Source organism: Lissotriton helveticus, chromosome 4_1, assembly GCF_964261635.1.
Source record: "Lissotriton helveticus chromosome 4_1, aLisHel1.1, whole genome shotgun sequence".
Taxonomy (NCBI): domain Eukaryota; kingdom Metazoa; phylum Chordata; class Amphibia; order Caudata; family Salamandridae; genus Lissotriton; species Lissotriton helveticus.
Genome location: NC_136063.1, coordinates 1,504,918,291 through 1,504,932,550, shown reverse-complemented (window position 1 = coordinate 1,504,932,550; position 14,260 = coordinate 1,504,918,291). Strand labels below are relative to the sequence as shown.

General features: G+C 45.9%; 1 protein-coding gene across 1 annotated transcript in view; it reads right to left on the bottom strand.

Annotated features, from left to right (window-relative positions):
- The window catches only part of ABCA13 (ATP binding cassette subfamily A member 13), a 2,470,580-nt gene that overhangs the window by 1,446,455 nt on the left and 1,009,865 nt on the right, over positions 1–14,260 (bottom strand). The window lies entirely within an intron of this gene.

Sequence of the window (14,260 nt, the reverse complement as noted above, 5' to 3'; positions counted from 1 at the left end):
TTATGTGTGAAAGAGGCAATGAAAAAAACATCAAAAGTGATTCAAAAACATTAGTTCATACCTAAAATGAAGCACCAATCCAACATTTTTTGTTTAGCTATACTGATTTGTGCATATGAATATTCCGTACTCCCAAGAATGGGAGCTGTGAAGAATATCCCTATTTTAGATTCTGTACAGCGTCAAACAAACGTGATGCATCCTAGAGTTGTTTTTACATTACTGGGATCATTCCAGTGGCTTCATAAACAAGCATGTCACCTGACAGAACAATTACAACCTTTTCCATTGCACATATACAATATTTATTAGCGAGCTAAGCAGACCACAGGCAAACTGGAAATTAAAATATCTAGATAATATCTTTAGGTTAAACTGTATTCAGAACACGAAGGATACATCTTTTTCTGTTCTAGATATTAATAGACTTACCATAGCTCATGACTGAGTGCCTAACTATGTAATTTGTTTTTATGTCAACAGCTGCTTTATTACACGATGGAAAAGATGTGTCGTTTGGTTTTCAAAACTTCTACACATTTTCCCAGGTGCTTTAATGGCAGGATGAATTGAAGCCATATGTTCTGGAGTAGTATCACTTGTTTTATTCTAGGTTTTAAACGTCTTATTTGCCATGCAATTGACCATGATATACACATTAGCTTGCTAGAGTGGCAGGTGCAATGTTTGTTGAGACCCAAACTGGAGCATGAAAAAGCAAGTAGTTAATTACATTTTTATACAAGGCAAATTTTAATTACGAAATCATGGCATGAGGATTACTTCTATCCCCTCTTAAATGTTTGTTTAATGTAAAGACAAAATGTTACCTTATTGTACTAACTACGGGAAGAAGCTTTCTGTTCCAAACTAGCCATGTTCAAATATATGTGTAACGTCAGGTTACTTATTTTTGTATTCTTTTACTGTAACACTATTTAGAAAATATCATATTTATCTATTTGTATTGTAAATGCATGTAATGGAATAGCCACTGCTTATTTGTTGAAACTGGGTAAAAAATCTGGATGTGGATTACAGGCATATGAGATTTTTTTCAAATTTAGTTTACAAAATCATACTAATGGCACATGTTAACCCATTTTTGGACATGTGTCAAAAGTCTCATTTCCATAGAAAGAGAGATCATGGGAAAGTTAATCACCTGATGCTTTGTTGTGAGATAAAGCATATATGGCCAGATGTATAAAGCAATTTTCCGGTAGCCAATGGCCTGATTTGCAAAATCGCACTCTTTGGTACCGAAAAATGCTGTTTCAAATGTACAAAAATCAAAATGCAATTTGTGAACTTTTTACCGAATCACATTCTACATTTGCAATTCGGTATTTAGAAGGGCGTGTTTGGGTCGTCCATTCCAAAAACCATATTTGTATGGTATTTATTGTTATTTTGCAACCAAAATCTGGTCGCAAAAACAGTAATACTTTGCCACCAGTTTAGAAATGGTGGTAACTCAATCGCAAAGGGTAGAGGTTCTCAGGGGATCACTTCCAAATTTCAAATTTCAAAATACTTTATTCGGTTTTAAAAGTCAAAAACCATAAAAGTTACACTGCTTCCGATAAAATGTATAAGAACACATATACATAATGCTGATCACATTGCATAGATATACATTCCTATAAGAATACAAGTTTATATATACAACAAAATCAATCACCTGTAAGAAGCATGTACACTCTGGGGGGATAGCTACTAAGATGACATGAAAAAACATGAAGTGCACCAAATCCTGTGGAGACACTCCGTCGCAGCCACAGGATGGTAGCACCTGGCCTTTATGGCTTCCCTTTGGTACAGCACGTAAAAGATGGAAATAATCCATTCGAAACCTGGTCAATATAAACCTCTCGTGGGCCGACAGAGACCACAAAAGATATGGCTCCGTGGATGGCGTAGTTTTGAGCATCACGAATTTACGGACGCTTGGTTTACACAGTTCTACCCCATCTCTATTGAATTTTTTGAGTGAGATAAAAGACCCCCTTTTTCTCTGAACTAAAGCACCCCACTTTAGGTGGTCATCTAAAAGGACGCCCAGGTATGAGAAGGTTGAGGTTATGGGCACTTTTTCAGCATTCACTATAAAGGGAAACTGCTTTATATAGGATTTAGAGTTATTTATGGCTAAGTCATGAACCTTCGAAAGGTGTCGAGCAGAGACTGGAAACCTCTAGCGATTCTGGCAAGGAGGACCGCGTTGTCCGCATAAAGCAGGACGGGCAGACCCCTTCACCCCACATAGGATAAATCGGCCCCGGTTTCTACCAAGATCTTATCCATTGATGTATAAATTAAAGAGAAACGGGGCCAGGATGCACCACTGCCGTTCTCCCCTTTCAGTATTAAAATCCCTAGATACCCTATGATCCTGGGAAAATCTAATATTTGCCTTGGTGTCCCTATGTAGGTCCCTCAGGAAGTCAACCAGGCTAGCCTCCACCCGCATGGCCCTCATGGACCGCCACAATTTCCCCCGATTAACACAATCAAAAGCGGAGGAAAGATCAATGAACGCCTTGTAGATCGTACCCCGACGGGCAACCGTTTACTTCCCGAGGATCATGTATAGGTTGAGGCATTGTGCTAAGGTAGAGTGCCCTGGGTGGAACCCATATTGAATCTCAGAAATAATCCTGTTATCTAATGCCCAGACGGCCAATCTGTTCGACACGACTCCACCCACGACCTTGACCACGGAAGCAATAAGGGAGATCGATCTATAGCACAAAGTACTATTCCAATCTCCCTTGAATACTGGGACGATTGTTGAGGTGCCCCAGGACTACGGACAGCCGGCCTTTGCCGCCGCATTAAGCACGGCCGCCAGGACCGGGGTCCAAAGGGATGGATTTTATTTGAAAAGGTCCAGCGGGATACAATCCGGACCTGGAGCCTTTTTACACGTCAACCCAGAAATACCTTTCTCAACCTCACTCTGCGTAAATGAAATCATGGTTTCATTTTGAACTCTAGCTTGGAATTGTAGTTGAGTTGCAGCACTCCTAAATAAAGACCCAAAATGAGACACCCATTCTTCTTCGGTTATATTGGTGTCTATATCCTCAGCCTTATCCCTCTCAAATAACGGTCTGTTAATTAATCCCCAAAATCTCGTGCTACTACCTAACGTACTTGGATCTAGTAGTTCTCTCCATGTTGCTTCCTTAAATTCAGCCTTGCGCTTTGCCAATATCCTTTTATAATTGAGGTGGAGGACCCGGATCGGGGGTGGTCTCTCGAGTTTGCTTTCAGGGCTACCTTTAGGTCTCTGGCAGCTTTAGAGCATAGAGAATTAAACCATTTGGGATCTCTAGGCAGCGTTCTTTGTGCGGGGACAGTTAGTACTGCCCCAATCTTGACAATCCCCTCAAAAGCCTTGAGAACACCCTCGGCAAGGGAATCAGGGGACACACATAATGCTATTTCAGAAGACATAGATGAAATCAGGTCATATTCATTAAGTAACTCATTAAGTGCGTCCCCCTGAGCAGAGTGCTCGAAGTGGAGCCCCCGCATCCTAGCACATCCCATTTCACCTATGCTAGTGGTTGCAGGGTCACCACATGGGTGAACATTAAAGTCCTCTACTATCATGAGACTGTGGGCAACATGACCACAATACTGTCTAATGAGGTAGCTCAGCTGGGTAATCTTGCAAACCCCCTGGGTGTTTACTGCGTTGTAGAAGTTAATCATGAACAATCTCTTGTTTCCTCGCTTTAAGGTGACGGCTTGGAAATCACTATGAGAGGTGGGAAGTTCCTTAATCCTGCAATTCATAGCTAATGCTGTAAAAATGTCCAATCCACCCCTAGCTCTGCCATTGACGGGGAGGCCGGCACAAAAAAGGCTTTATAACCCTCTAAAAATAGGTTACAATTAACCAGCCAAGTCTCCTGAAGGCAAAGCACAGAGAATTGCCTGATGAACAGCACCCACATCGGATCCTGAATCTTCCCCGCTAACCCTGTGATATTCCAAGAAAGAACATTATAATGATCTAGCTCCATAGAATCCCATGGTAGTGCAATAGGTAAAACCTCCCTTGGCTCAGGAATAGGCGACCCAGGCAACATCTGCTTAGTGGACCCTGCACTATAGGAGGGTGAATGGAAGGACGCCTGGTGTTGAACAGATGATACATTAGGCTCTAAACTTTTGTTCGGTCAATCGCAGAGAGCTGCAAATCTGTTTAACCCCTGCGGAATGGGTGAGAAATAGCAATCCCCCAACAAGTTATGCATCATTACCGTGGGGATAAATTGGTTGTCCCCGAGGGCTTCGGCGGGTCTTTGAAACTGCCTGTTACGTGATGAATTTAGGTCATTACCCCTTAGAAGCTCAGGCTTATAAAAAAAAACAGTAGCAAAATCTGAATACCAGGATCCCTATTAGCCAGTCCAGCGTGAACCTCCCTAAAAATTCTCTCCACAAACATTGTATTATTAAAATTCACAATTATACAATCACCCCCCCTGATTTCTTGGTGTTACCCAGTCAGCTCACACGGCGCACCATAAGGATATTTCGTTCTGCTGCTGGACCCACGGGAAGTGTTATTAGATAACCAGCGGGTAACCTTGTTCTTAAGTTGGGAAAAGTCCTCATTGGTACCCGTGAAAGTGGCGGGACATTCCCCAGGATAACCACCAATGGGGTAGATTGGAGCGGTAAGTTAATAACTACTAAATTCTGCAGGGCATTGGTGGAGTGTCCCAGCGGCTTTCCCATATTCTTCCCCAGATCCTCAGTGGCTTGACCATGTTGCTTTACTAAAGTCGCCAATTACCCCTGATAACGGCAGGATGCCTAAAGTAGTTTTGGGTTTAGTTAACTCAATATTGATGCTATCTGAAGATTGAATGGATTGCAAGATTTTGATCTGGTCTGCTATACTTTGCTCTATATAATTTAGCTTAGCCACAATGGGGCGGTACAAAAGGGGGTGGTGATGGACGGAGCATATGAACCAATCAAACACTCACACCCAGTCAACAGATCTATGTTTGATCCATCACCGTTCTTTAGCCCACTCTGCCACCCCAGTTCAGACATGGCCATATGCAAATCAGTCTGACCCTGTGCCTCATGGGAACAGTCCAGCCCGAACTGCCAAGCCATGCCTTCCCTGGACCGGAAACAAGCTTCCGAGGACCGGTTTCTGGCATTTCAGCCATCTTCAGCCCGGCCTTCTTGAATCCAGTGGCAAAGTGAGCAAGGGACTCACGTCTGAGCATACCCTGCCAACCTATGGTGAACAAAGCGGTACAAAAGGGGGTGGTGATGGACGGAGCATATGAACCAATCAAACACTCACACCCAGTCAACGGATCTGGGTTTGATCCATCACCGTTCTTTAGCCCACTCTGCCACCCCAGTTCCGACATGGCCATATGCAAATCAGTCTGACCCTGTGCCTCATGGGAACAGTCCAGCCCGAACTGCCAAGCCATGCCTTCCCTGGACCGGAAACAAGCTTCCGAGGACCGGTTTCTGGCATTTCAGCCATCTTCAGCCCGGCCTGCTTGAATCCAGTGGCAAAGTGAGCAAGGGACTCACGTCTGAGCATACCCTGCCAACCTATGGCGAACAAAGCGGTACAAAAGGGGGTGGTGATGGACGGAGCATATGAACCAATCAAACACTCACACCCAGTCAACGGATCTGGGTTTGATCCATCACCGTTCTTTAGCCCACTCTGCCATCCCAGTTCAGACATGGCCATATGAAAATCAGTCTGACCCAGTGCCTCATGGGAACAGTCCAGCCCGAACTGCCAAGCCATGCTTTCCCTGGACCGGAAACAAGCTTCCAAAGACCGGTTCTGCCAAGCCATGCCTTCCCTGGACCGGAAACAAGCTTCCAAGAACCGGTTTCTTGCATTTCAGCCGTCTTCAGCCCGGCTTGCTTGAATCCAGTGGCAAAGTGAGCGAGGGAATCATGTCTGAGCATACCCTGCCAACTTATGGCGAACAAAGCGGTACAAAAGGGGGTGGTGATGGACGGAGCATATGAACCAATCAAACACTCACACCCAGTCAACAGATCTGGGTTTGATCCATCACCGTTCTTTAGCCCACTCTGCCACCCCAGTTCAGACATGGCCATATGCAAATCAGTCTGACCCTGTGCCTCATGGGAACAGTCCAGCCCGAACTGCCAAGCCATGCCTTCCCTGGACCGGAAACAAGCTTCCGAGGACCGGTTTCTGGCATTTCAGCCGTCTTCAGCCCGGCTTGCTTGAATCCAGTGGCAAAGTGAGCAAGGGACTCACGTCTGAGCATATCCTGCCAACTTATGGCGAACAAAGCGGTACAAAAAGTGGTGGTGATGGACGGAGCATATGAACTAATCAAACACTCACACCCAGTCAACAGATGTGGGTTTGATCCATCAGCGTTCTTTAGCCCACTCTGCCACCCCAGTTCAGACATGGCCATTTGCAAATCAGTCTGACCCTGTGCCTCATGGGAACAGTCCAGCCCGAACTGCCAAGCCATGCCTTCCCTGGACCGGAAACAAGCTTCCGAGGACCGGTTTCAGGCATTTCAGCCGTCTTCAGCCCGGCTTGCTTGAATCCAGTGGCAAAGTGAGCAAGGGACTCACGTCTGAGCATATCCTGCCAACTTATGCCGAACAAAGCGGTACAAAAGGGGGTGGTGATGGACGGAGCATATGAACCAATCAAACACTCACACCCAGTCAACAGATCTGGGTTTGATCCATCACCGTTCTTTAGCCCACTCTGCCTCCCCAGTTCAGACATGGCCATATGCAAATCAGTCTGACCCTGGGACTCATGGGAACAGTCCAGCCCGAACTGCCAAGCCATGCCTTCCCTGGACCGGAAACAAGCTTCTGAGGACCAGTTTCTGGCATTTCAGCTGTCTTCAGCCCGGCTTGCTTGAATCCAGTGGCAAAGTGAGCAAGGGACTCACGTCTGAGCATACCCTGCCAACTTATGGCGAACAAAGCGGTACAAAAGGGGGTAGGATGATCAACCATAGGGAATGCTATTAACGGAGATACCCCGATAATAGATAAAGGTTTTAGCGACACGTTGGGTTTGGCCTTTTTGGCTTGGCTACCTATTGCTTTACACTTTCTTTTCAAGCTTCCACTGGAACGGCAAGTCTCCCCCATTTGTTGTAATGAATTGGAGCCACGGGGTACCTCTATTAGTGTGTCAATAATAATCTTACCACCATTCCCACCCTTCCCTGATGTAACAGCAGGAGCAGCGCCCTTCCCGTTTGCGATAATCACTACAGGGAACAAGGGTACAAGGGAGCAAGGGACTCACGTCTGAGCATACCCTGCCAACCTATGGCGAACAAAGCGGTACAAAAGGGGGTGGTGATGGACGGAGCATATGAACCAATCAAACACTCACACCCAGTCAACGGATCTGGGTTTGATCCATCACCGTTCTTTAGCCCACTCTGCCATCCCAGTTCAGACATGGCCATATGAAAATCAGTCTGACCCAGTGCCTCATGGGAACAGTCCAGCCCGAACTGCCAAGCCATGCTTTCCCTGGACCGGAAACAAGCTTCCAAAGACCGGTTCTGCCAAGCCATGCCTTCCCTGGACCGGAAACAAGCTTCCAAGAACCGGTTTCTTGCATTTCAGCCGTCTTCAGCCCGGCTTGCTTGAATCCAGTGGCAAAGTGAGCGAGGGAATCACGTCTGAGCATACCCTGCCAACTTATGGCGAACAAAGCGGTACAAAAGGGGGTGGTGATGGACGGAGCATATGAACCAATCAAACACTCACACCCAGTCAACAGATCTGGGTTTGATCCATCACCGTTCTTTAGCCCACTCTGCCACCCCAGTTCAGACATGGCCATATGCAAATCAGTCTGACCCTGTGCCTCATGGGAACAGTCCAGCCCGAACTGCCAAGCCATGCCTTCCCTGGACCGGAAACAAGCTTCCGAGGACCGGTTTCTGGCATTTCAGCCGTCTTCAGCCCGGCTTGCTTGAATCCAGTGGCAAAGTGAGCAAGGGACTCACGTCTGAGCATATCCTGCCAACTTATGGCGAACAAAGCGGTACAAAAAGTGGTGGTGATGGACGGAGCATATGAACTAATCAAACACTCACACCCAGTCAACAGATGTGGGTTTGATCCATCAGCGTTCTTTAGCCCACTCTGCCACCCCAGTTCAGACATGGCCATTTGCAAATCAGTCTGACCCTGTGCCTCATGGGAACAGTCCAGCCCGAACTGCCAAGCCATGCCTTCCCTGGACCGGAAACAAGCTTCCGAGGACCGGTTTCAGGCATTTCAGCCGTCTTCAGCCCGGCTTGCTTGAATCCAGTGGCAAAGTGAGCAAGGGACTCACGTCTGAGCATATCCTGCCAACTTATGCCGAACAAAGCGGTACAAAAGGGGGTGGTGATGGACGGAGCATATGAACCAATCAAACACTCACACCCAGTCAACAGATCTGGGTTTGATCCATCACCGTTCTTTAGCCCACTCTGCCTCCCCAGTTCAGACATGGCCATATGCAAATCAGTCTGACCCTGGGACTCATGGGAACAGTCCAGCCCGAACTGCCAAGCCATGCCTTCCCTGGACCGGAAACAAGCTTCTGAGGACCAGTTTCTGGCATTTCAGCTGTCTTCAGCCCGGCTTGCTTGAATCCAGTGGCAAAGTGAGCAAGGGACTCACGTCTGAGCATACCCTGCCAACTTATGGCGAACAAAGCGGTACAAAAGGGGGTAGGATGATCAACCATAGGGAATGCTATTAACGGAGATACCCCGATAATAGATAAAGGTTTTAGCGACACGTTGGGTTTGGCCTTTTTGGCTTGGCTACCTATTGCTTTACACTTTCTTTTCAAGCTTCCACTGGAACGGCAAGTCTCCCCCATTTGTTGTAATGAATTGGAGCCACGGGGTACCTCTATTAGTGTGTCAATAATAATCTTACCACCATTCCCACCCTTCCCTGATGTAACAGCAGGAGCAGCGCCCTTCCCGTTTGCGATAATCACTACAGGGAACAAGGGTACCTCCCGCAGGGATTCTGATAAGGGAGAAAGCACATTCTTAACCTGCATATCACTGCCCAGCCCCGGGGAAAGAGGAGTACTCTGTACCTTATCAATAGATTCCTTGGAGCGGTTATTAGACCCACCCAGAATGCCGAGAAATGGAGTCCCAGAGGCTCGGGCGGCAATAGCGGTCCTCAGCGCCACGGAGAAACAAGAGACAACAATCAAGTGGGCCCAGGATACGGGCAGCAACTGCGCTCCTAAGCACTGCCGGTGAAAAAAAAGTCAGCAGGTAAGTGGACTCCCGCCCCGTGGGAGCCCTAGCCCCCCTTTAGAGCGCATCCTGGCACTTGGCATTGTGGTGCGTGGTGTGCGCACTGCACAGAAAGCCAGGAAATGGAGTCCCAGGGGCTCGGGAGGCAATGGCGGCAATAACGGTCCTCAGCACTGTGAAGAAACCAAGTGACAACAATCAAGTGGTCCCGGGACATGGGCAGCAACTGCGCTCCTCGGCGCTGCCAGTGAAAAGCAAAGTCAGCAGGTTGCGGGATCCCTGGCCCCCCCTTCAGAGCGCCTCCTGGCGCTTGGTGTTGCGATGCACGGCGTGCGCGCCCACAGAATGCCGGGAAATGGAGTCCCAGGGGCTCGGGCGGCAATGGCTGCAATAGCGGTCCTCAGAGCTATGGAGAAACCAAGAGACAACAATCAAGTGGGCCCGGGACACGGGCAACAACTGCGCTCCTCGGCGCTGCCGGTGAAAAACAAAGTCAGCAGGTAAGTGGGATCCCTTCCCCTTTGAGAATGTAAAGAATATTTTTTAAGAGCAGGCAGTGGTCCCATGGACCACTGCCTACTCGTAAAAAATTAAACTTCCAGGTATCATTTTTACTTTTTAAATGCATCCCATTTTCCTTTAAGGAAAACGGGCTACATTTAAATAAAATAAAAATTGCATTATAAACAAGCGTTGGCAAAGCCAACCAGTCTTGGCAATGAGAGCGCTATTGGCTTTGTCAGTGTGTTTCAGCATTGCATGGCCAGGTGTTAAGTGTTCCCCAGGCAGATACAGAACCCAAGCGCCTGCAGCTGTTGCACCATTACTCCTTTGTGTAACCATGGGCATACATGACCAAGGCATCCCAAATTAAATTTACCATTTGAAAGAGAGCAAAACACAATATGAAATGTTTCAATTCCCTTTCACGAGTGCTGCCAGAATCACCTAGTAAAAGTTTGATACAGGTTTTGTTCACCTCTCAAGAACAGAAGGTACCATCTTCCTTCGTGCACTTCACACTTGTGACTTGCATTTTACACACACGGCCAACAGTCATCAAAATACAGAGATTATTGCAATGGAGACCATGGAAGAGATTGCTGATGTACTGTGCGATGTACTGTAAACCACAAAACTCTTACTTTACAGATGCACTTCAGTGCCTAGGAGTGCAGTTGGTGGCGTGTGACGCTTTACAATGACCATTTAGTGAATTGAAATAAGCTCATCCAGCAGCCTGTTTTATTAGTAACTAGAGAGCCCTTTATGATGTGTTGCTGTTTTTGTACCTATCTCAGGGGGGTTTGGGGTGAGAATGAGTGACTGAAAGGCAACTGAAATGAAGTAGTCATGTGCCCTTGCTATTAATAAGGTCAAACAATGTTTACATTGACTGTAAATTCAACAGTTGCAGATGAAGGCTTTTCATACAAGTTTAAGCGAACACAAGGAGTGATAATGAATTACAGATTCATAAAATAGTCCAAAGAACAAAGCAATCAGAAAGAATTCTTCTGCTAACTAAATTCTGTTAATTTTATTAACTATTATTTGAAAATCTAGTGTGCCTCTAGCCATCATTTTGTTTAATACGCAATGCCAAAGTTCAGGAAAGAAACGCTGTCTAAGGGCCAGATGTAGCTCGCCAAATACCGGTCGGTAACGGCCGATTTCGGCCGTTACCGACCGGTATTTGGGATTTGTAATGTAGGGGGCCATTGATTTACAGAATTGGTAATTTTATCGATTCGGTAAATATACAGAGTCGGTAAAATACCGAATCGGTAAATTTACCGATTCTGTAAATCAATATGTAGGTTGCACTGTAATCAGTGCCACAGGCCCTTACCGATTCGTTATTTACCATGAAATACTATTCCATAGTAAATAACGAATTCCTGTGTACATGCACATCTGTGCATGTACACCTGTGCCATGTGGCACACAGACATGCCCTAAGGGCATGTATGTGTGTCACATGGCACACAAGCCAGAAACAGGGGTGCAACAGGGTGTCAAAGTGACACCCTGTCCCCCTTGTAAATTCGGTATTTTTACCGATTCGGTATCTGCCATTAAATCCTATGGGCTCCAAGGCCCATAGGAATCAATGATCAATACCGATTCTGTAATTACAGAATCGGTAAATACCGAATCATACCGATTCGGTATTTGTTACCGAATTTCTACCTACATTTGATTTACCGATTCCTGAATACCGTATCGGTAAAATTCGGTATTTATGAATCGGTAATTCACATTTACCTACATCTAGGCCTATATGTCTTATAGAGGTGCACCTTAAACTAATCCATTATATGTAGTTGCCTCCAGTTTGACCTAATCAAACTCCCCCAAAAATGTTTAGTGCTTGATTTGCTTGTGCAGGGTAAACCCCAAATCTTCAATTCTTCTTCGAGGCTGATGACATCATGGCCTCGCACAGCCGCGGCCCGTGGAGAGTTCAGGTGGGGCATAAAGTCAGGGCGGGGGAGGGGCAGTGCGGGCGTGCTAAAAACTGGAATATGGATAATTGGAGGTGAGTAAACAATTTAATTAAGAAAACGTATTTCGTAGCACGCGCTGCATCGCATTTTGCGATGCAGGGCGCACCAGGAAATTTGTTTAATTTATTAAATTGTTTACTTACCTCCAATTATCCATATTCTGGTTTTTACCACCCACCACCCTGCCCCTCCCCCGCCCTGCCTTTCTGCCCCACCAGAAATCCCTCCACGGGCCGTGGCTGGCCTCGCAGTTTAGCGCAACAGTAAGCAATTGCTATATCTGTGTAAATGCAAATGTGGGTGTACTTGTAAAGCGCACTGCGACTCCAAGGAGTATCCTGGCGCTGAAGACCACTGGGGAACCCGTCCTGGTTTTCCCTGTGAGATGGTCCCTTTCTGGGTCTCTCCAAGGTGAAACCAGGCATCCCCGGCGTCTGTGGGGGGCCGTTGTAGAGATGAGGCAAGCTTAATGCCCAGAGTTGCCGAGTGCGTTCCCTGGTTAGAGTCGACTAATTTGCATACAGCCAGGTTCTGAAACTGGGATGGTGCAATGAGCTAAAAAACGGTGTTGGATCTAGCCCTGATCTTTTGACTGGGTGAGAGTATTCTGCTTAATTCAGAGACTCTGTCCCTCACCACCCCTTGTTGTAAATACCCTGGTTAGAGTAGGCACCGAGGCGAGAATTATCGAGTCCGTTTTGACCCTATTACACACCTCCAATTGAAAATAAGTTGACTCCTCAATTAAACACTGCCTTCACTGTTATGTGTTTGCTTCATAAAGGGCAAGTTCTTAAAATTGGATGGAGCAGTGGAAGGTTTAGAAATAGTTTTTTCAAAAATTGTATCAAAATAAGTGCAATTTCCAACTCACCTACCTACTGTGTCATCTAGGATGGAGACAATATTTGTATGATAATGTTCAAGTACGGGAAAAACCAGCATCCTGCATGAGAATTGTGTACATCTGTGCTACCAAAATGGAGCAACCCCACACGTGAGATTCCACATGCCCATTGAAAGGGTTACCCCAAAAGAGTAGTGAAGGAAACATATTAAAGAGCAAGATGCAAACAACGTGACAATGTACTTATTACGAAGCCAGTGGACAATAAGACAAAAACGGGTGTCTATACATCTGAGGGTGAAATACGGGCCAACACCATCCATTTGGGAATTTGGAAAGTTAATGATACACAGGATGCCCTCGGATGAAAGTTGGTTATCACACACTACAAGTCTGAATCTATTGTGAATAGAGTGGGTAGCAGTCAGTTTTATAAAGGAATTCAGGACTAAATGACTGATTGGCAAACAGCACAAAAAATGTGGGCTTTTTAAACTGCATGAAATATAAATCATATAAACAAGGCAGGGACATAAAACAGTATGTTATTAATGAAAGGAGAATAAAACAAATTGGACAAAGGATTTCATGTAAGACTATCTCGCCCATGTTCTTTATTGCCTACATTAACAGAAATATGAGGGAAGCAGTACTTAACAGGTCAAATATAGTACCTAAAGACATTGGTAGCCATACTAAAAATACGTATACAATATTGACAAGTACTTCAGTGCCTATCATGAAGGCATTTTGTTATAAATTTGGTCTCTAGTTGTCAAAGGTATGCACCCTGTCCAAGTGGGGACCACAATCCTAGTCAAGGTAAGTCAGATACACACCCTAAATTCACCTGTGATCACCCCTTGGTAGCATGGCACAGAGCAGGCAGGCTTAATTTAGGAGGCAATGTCTAAAGTATTTGTACAAAACATATTATAGTAAAACAGTGAAAATAGAACAGAAAAATAATCCACGCAGGGTAGATAAATAGAGGTTGATTTAAGGACCAAAACGAGACCTATAAGAACTGGAGTTATGAATGTTTAAAAAATATCTTGAAATATAGTGCTTAAAAACATAAAGCACCAATCGAGGCTATCTGGTTGCACTGGAATGCATCAAAACTGAAAAGTCAGGACGACCACGACAGATCGCAGGTTGGATGCAGGAGCGACGCAGGACCTGCTGCAAACAGTACTTTCCTGTAAGAAAAGTTAAGGAGCAATTACGAGAAGCAGTCGAAGACAATGTGTCATCCTCAATCTGTTCGATTGTAGGCGATGTGTTGGTTCTAAGCTACGCAGTTGGGCAATGCATCATCGTCGAACACCTGGCGATGAAGGTAATGCATTGTCGTTGAGTTGCCCAACCAGTGCCAACATGTCTGCAAAGCAGCAATGTGTTGGCTTTGAAGGGAATGAATTGGCTTCGACTGGCGCAAAGTCAACAAGGCATGAATGTTTGCAGAGACAGCCAGAAAACCCACTTCCAAGGGCCCAGGAATGGATTGGCACCACTTGGCCGGGCAGGACTTACAGTTGGCAGAGCCCAGAGGCTGTAGCAGGGTTGTTGCAAGTCTTTGATGGCCCTGA